This window comes from Channa argus, chromosome 7 (genome assembly GCF_033026475.1).
Source record: "Channa argus isolate prfri chromosome 7, Channa argus male v1.0, whole genome shotgun sequence".
NCBI lineage: Eukaryota > Metazoa > Chordata > Actinopteri > Anabantiformes > Channidae > Channa > Channa argus.
This window is the reverse complement of record NC_090203.1, coordinates 13,922,442-13,929,269: the sequence shown is the minus strand read 5'-3', so window position 1 is coordinate 13,929,269 and position 6,828 is coordinate 13,922,442.

Sequence of the window (6,828 nt, the reverse complement as noted above, 5' to 3'; positions counted from 1 at the left end):
GTAGTGCCATAAACTGAAAATGTTACTTTTTTCATCTTCATCTGTGGCACAAAACATTACGCCATAAGAGCTTTTTGAGATTGTAATCTAGGCTGGATTTTCTTTTTATGAAGTTCTGCATGGCTGCTGGGGAACCTCAGATCTGAGATGCATGAGATGACATTAAAATCCTATTAGAACTACTAGCAGTCTTTAAGGACACAAATAAATATCAACACCAATGCATTCATGCAAAGAATCATGGAAACGGCAGTGTTAATCCCAATTAATACCCAAAACTTAACACCAGATAATAGTAGAAAAAATATTTAGGTGATAAAACAATTTCCTTATGATGCTGTAAAATAATTGTATAAAGAAGTAGAAAGACTTCTTATATTTTCCCACTTAAAGTTAAAATACCACCAGCGGCTAGCTCATCACCATCACATTAATATGGAGATGGAGTTAGCCTGTATCCACCTATCAGCATGTTTAAACCCATTAAAGAAACAAACTCATCTGTTTTAACTAGAGTGCTTCAGAGGTGCTGGTGGATTGTATCTTTGGACAGAGCCAGCTGTTTGTCCCTTTTCCAGTCTTTTTGCTAAGCTAAGCTAACCAGTTGGCAGGAGGGTCATACCGACATAAGAGCTGTATTAACCTTTTAATGGAAGACTCCACAAGAAGGCAAACAAGTGTATTTCCTGGTCCTTTAAGCCCACTCACTAAATTTAAAATTCTGCATTGAAAAAATGCACGTATGTTAAAAACTTGGGTAATAGTTGAGGTTTATTTTCACTTACAAACAAAGTGGCTTGGGAGGAAATTCCCCCAAGGAATGCAAGCTGTCCGTATGTGTGTCTACAAGCCAAGAGCTGAGACCAGCAATGAGAGAAAGTCAAGACCACCTGTTTCCCTGCTCACTTCTTCTACACTCTTGGCATAATGCAGGCTTGTTCATGGCAGATTAACACCAGGCCATATGAGGTGGCAGTGCCAGCTGAACTTCAAAACATGAGTGGAACAGCCATTAACTTTAGTATACCACAATTTGTGGCATCCTGTGCATTTAAATCACATGATCCCCTCATGTAGATGGTGATTTCCCACTTTGTCAACAGAAATGCGCTGTCACGACTCTTAGCACCAGCGTGGGCACACATTCCCTTCTGGTCGGGTAACACATTCTTACATTACATTAGTAGTGTGTTATGTTCAGTCAACAACATGCCTACACTGTGCTGTTCTGTTAAAACTGTGATGTAGCACTGTGGATCTGTCACAGTGCATTTTCACAGTCTGGCCTCTTTACAAAGAGTCACACAACATGAAATTGGGTAGTTAGTCATTATAAATTATGTGAATTATACAGTGACTTTCCAGGGCACATCAAGACCATACTGACTTCTAAAACTTTTCAGAGTTCATGTATTGTCCCGACTCATTTACTTCAAACTGTTTACGGTCCCTCAGGATACCATAGTGCATTCATTGAGCAAGGATAACAGCTTTCACCAAACTGAAGTATAATTTAAATACACAAATGCCTTAATTTGATTTGTCCTCCAGATCAACAGACCCATAGTTCATTCCATTCACCAAGCTAACGCTTTGAATATTAAACAGGGCCATAAAATATGTTAATTATGGCCAAAAAATGCCATGAAATGTGCTTGAAAGCTTTGTCGATTAATTGTTATGTTCAAATGTACAGTTTCGAGTTCCTTTCCAATTGAAGCGAATAGAATATGACTTTGACTATGTCAATTTGTTCCCATCTATCACCTCATACAGCAGAACTCTGATTTTATTATGATACACAAATCAGGAATTTTATTGAAACACCACCCGTGAACATATAAAGTTTGTTTAGATTCAATATTTTCAAGCAAAACACATTTTTAAAAACTGCTTAGTCAAAACATATCTTTACACACATTCAACAGGTGTGTTGTCTTTTCAGCGTGTTTGAGTGATGATATTATAGCGAAATTGTACAGATGAGCAAATATGTAATCAGCAACATAAACGGAGTTGGGGGCCATGCTATTCCCAGTGTCTGTGACCTGTTACTCAGTCAAAAGTTTCCCTCAGAGATTAGCCAGTAATATAGTGTGTAGCATGAAGGACAATCAACTCCTGTGCATGCAGATGCCTTAGGGACCTTTTCGGGGGCACTTATTTTATTCTCTCAGTATGTAGTGATAATGAGAGAACCCTTAAACCCTCTTTGAACAATATTTCCCCAGCGTAATGCTCTCTTGTGCTGCATTCCTAAAACCATGCTGTTGTGTGTCTTAAATCACTTGGAATACTTTAAAAATAGAATTAAGCCACGTAATAAGACTTTTGCCATGACTCCCATACAGTCGCCAAAGTGTTGAATGCATATTCATTGAATGCTAATTTATTTGAATGAGTATATACTTGCTATTTGGAGGTCAGAATGAATACTTTTTCAAGAACACTTTTCCTTTGAAGAGTGAGGTTATTATGTGGTATTTCACAGCCATTATTATTGGCTTTCTATGTTACTTTTTACACAGCATTTGCTATGCCAAATGGATCATAAGACAAACCCCTGTGGTCCATGGTCACAAGCCACAAATGGCAAACTTTTAGAAGAACTGAGCTGGAACTCAAAATGTCTTTTGACACAGGGTTGGAGAAGAAATCACAAGTCTTACGAGCCCTCAGGGTGTCATTTCAGCTGGCGATGCATTCAGGCAACACTTACAGAGACATCCTTTCCAACTGGCTGGAGAGCGGCAGACTTTCTTTATGGGCTCAGGAGTGGACCGTGTGAGGGAGCTAGGCACGTAAAAATGCCCAGTCACAAGAATCAAAGGGAGGAGATGGCATCCTATGGACGCCAGAGCCCCGCTGATGGGATCCTCGCAGACAGAAAGAGGCCACGTTTGCTGGTCCCCCAAATCCTTAGAGGAGAAGCCACTTCCCTGGGTCGCTGTGCTTCCTCAGTATCACCTATCAGCCAGGTCAATCAGAGGCTTAGATAAAGCAGTTCCTAAAGCCGGATGGTCTTTGAACACAGCAGGCGGAGAGTCCCCCCTGGTCTCTTATCTCATTAAACTTGAAAAGGTATATTAATCCTTGAAGGGCTAAGATAACTGTATGGATGGCACCAGTCAGTAAAGCTGACAGCAGCATAAATGCTCTCTATGTTGGGTCTTCAGTGTTTCACCTCAGGAAACATAATGGACAAGATGTGGAATTTTTGCTTTGTATTTTTTAATGTTGACTTCTGTGGGTCAGTTAAACAAAACAACACAAAATTCTTTCAACAGTGAACATTTATTTGTGTGCTTCACTGCTTTTTGAACAAAAGCGTTTTGGAAATTTCTGATGTATCAGTCATTTACAGACAAAGCAGGGAATGAAGAATCTAACAGATAAAAAAACAATTTGTTCCTACTTTTGTTTTTTGTGTGTTATTTTTTGTTTGCTATTCCACATCAGCATACTGTATGCTGATGTAAAGTCTAGTCTGTGTGCTGCCAGTGCTGCACTGTCCAACAACTTGAGCATGGTTAACAGCACATGGAAAACACCACGTTGTAGTGCTAGGAGCCAGAAAAAAGCTGGAAATACCTTTGTGTGCTGTTTTAGCCCACTGTCATCTTCAACCTTGGTGGGCAGAGTAGAAGTTCAATCAACAAATGACTTCTTTATTTACCTTGATTCAAACACAGGTACACACGACAGTATAAAAAATATAAAAACCCAAACAAGTAAGCAACTGCCTTTACCAACTGAGCTATAGCCGCCCCACTCATAATTGTATACCAATCGACTATAAATCCACCTGGTGATTTTAATGTCAGCATGGGAAAGATGCTCTCTATGAGCAACAGGTGTCCAAACACACAGTGGGGTGGCTGTAGCTCAGTTGGTGAGGCAGCTTTCAATGGACCACAGGCTCAGTGGTTCGACTCATGGTCCCTCCTGGTTAGAAGTTCAATTGTCCTTGAATTTAACCCCAAGCTGTTTCCAGTGGGTCAGACAGGCCATCAAACCTCCAGGTGCTCTGAATGTTGTAAGTGATCGCTGTAATAGCCACTTTCTGATTGGTGCACATGATATCAGAGGTGCAGATTAGAAGATCATTGTGCTGATAATCATAAACGTGTGATTTAACATACACATAAGTTGATTTTTATTCTCTTTAGGTAATTCTCAGAAGAGTTGATAACATGTGTTAGAAATGAGTTAAAACAGATGTCAAAGGCTCCAGGAAATCAAGTGTTTCATGATCTGCTGAAAACAAAAAGAACCAAGAGCGCAGGATTTAGAAGTGCCTTGGAAATATCAGTCATAAAATTGTGCAATTGTGCTGAAAGTTTCAGAGGATTCTGGTGCTGGTTAGTTTCCAACAACATCACTTTTTTCATGAAATTATGCTGCTTGGTTCTGTGGGACAAGATTTTTAGATTTCTGATCTGATGAGTTGGGTCTAGAAGCAGTAGAAGAAAGTGCAAATCCATGCTTTTTTTTCTTTAGGCCATCAAACTCACAACCTGAAGGGCAGTCAAATGCCATGTAGTTACCAACATGTAATGACCTGAAAGTTTCCATGAGTTGACATTTATTGATTAGAGGCACAGAGAGTTAAATTTCTACAGCTGTTCTGTGTTAACTGGGAAACTTTGTGTTTGCTTGGTCACGATGACCAGTCTGCCAGGTGAAATTAAGGCCTTTGATTCAGCAGTTTAGCAGGTGATTCATTCATTGTTAGATTGCCTAACTAAATTAGCTTCACATACACATATGCCCTGAGAATATGTGAGTTTCTTCAAGAGAAGAAACTAGTTACCTCAGGGCATCGGTTTGTTTGCCACCTTGTTTGGTTGCCCAGAGTAAAACAAATGACATTTACCCCTTTCCTTCTCTGTGTCTGTGCACCACAAAAACACCAAAACCCACACAACTTAATATGTCATATGCATTTTGTTGCAACAATACATACTTGATATATAGCAATCCAACTGAATAAGAAACAGTTGTAAGAGTGGGCTGGGTATTTGATAGATCTCTAGATTAAGCTTGAAGGTTAGTTTTGATTATGCATATCAAAAAATACAACTAATAATCAAAACAAACGTCAGTTTTATTAAAGATGTGGACACAATGAACAAAATAAGAAAGTGGATGTGTAAATGTGCTATTAAAGATACTGCATTGGTGCTCGTCTCTGTAATATAATTAACTAGATTATTTCCCATTGTGATTTTGATTTCAGACCTTCTTGTCCCACAATCTCTGCCATGTTTGTGGCCTTTCTCTGCAAAGTAGTGTAAAGGTGAACTGAGCAGTGCCTTCAATCATATAATGTTTTATAATCCACTGGCATTATCAGCAGGTGCAAACAAATAATCCTTGACTAAGCTCTCTCATTAGGTCTGAATAGACAAAGTTGGACATTGTAGTACTTACAAATATTCACCTTACAAGACACAACATGAACAGGTGCCATTTGAAGCACTTTATTTGTAATTCCCCGTGATGCAGAAAGCCTTAACTGCTATATTATAAAAACTGTTGGCAACTATTCTGTTTTTAAGTCAGGATACTGATGATTGTTGCCCCGCACTCTTTTTAATCAGTGGTCAGCAGTAATCGTTGGCAATTACTGTAATTGCATTCATTTTCTATAGTGTAAATAACATGGCTATAGTGGGATGAAAAAAAGCCTCAGAAAAGCCCTATGTTTGGCAATAAAATAGTTATTGCAGGAAGACTAAAATCTTGAGTGACAAACGACAAAGATATTTAACTCACTTAGAATGAGTTACTTGCAAAGACCCAGTTTTTGAATAATACAACTAACATTTCTGCAAAGGTAATGGTTGTAAACAGAAAATTGGCCAACAAATGCTGACAAAGCAATTAGGTCCAGTTCATGTGGCAGGAATGTATACTTATTCATACGTTTACTGTTGGCAGCAGTAGTACGTGCGCATTTTATTCTGACTGTGCTATTAATTGTTTCAAATCATTTAAATATTTAACATTTTAAAGCAAGAATGTATTTTCTTTTTGGTTCTCATGCATTAAAAACATGTTTTAAGCTATTATATTATGAAAAGTCATTTACAGTATAGCATTATCTTTTACATTCTTGAACGAACATACATGCTGTGTCCAAATGCTTCATTTTTATAGCACTGAAAAAAATCCCACACCTCAATTAAAGTTTAACCCTTTCAGAGGAAGTAGGTAGGCTCGCATTTTCTTTACTACTTAACACTTTTAAAAATGCTTGTTTGCTTTTACAACTGGCTCTGTGGGCAACTGGGGAGGGGCAGTGCAGATGGATTTGGGCTTCGTTATTTTTCTGCCTTTGTAACAGCTCATTTAAAATCACAAGAGCCTGAAGCCCAAGACAGATGGAATCTACTTAAGAAAGAGTCAGTGTCTGATTTAACTCAAATTCTTCCTACTGCGATGTAATTCTACACTTCTACACTACACTGTGAAAGTTTTAGTGGTTCTCATGAAAGGTTCATGAATGTTCAGACTACATGAAGGTCTTCTGACTTTGTAGAAAGATGGACTGGTCACCATTTTTATATGAAGAAGTTCTGACTGTTGCACAAAGAAACATTAGTCTAACAGTCAACTTTTCCAGCCTCATACATATAGCGTGTATAACATATCAAGCTGGTCCCATGAACTAAGCTGGCTGTGAAATTGCTTAAGCTTGGTTAGAAAGTATTAGCACAAGTCATATATCACTCGCTCACAGCTCACCTTATCTTGACTGTTCTAATACTGCCACAAGAAGCCTTGCTTGCTCACATCAAAGAAATGTTTTGAAAGCCTTTTAAG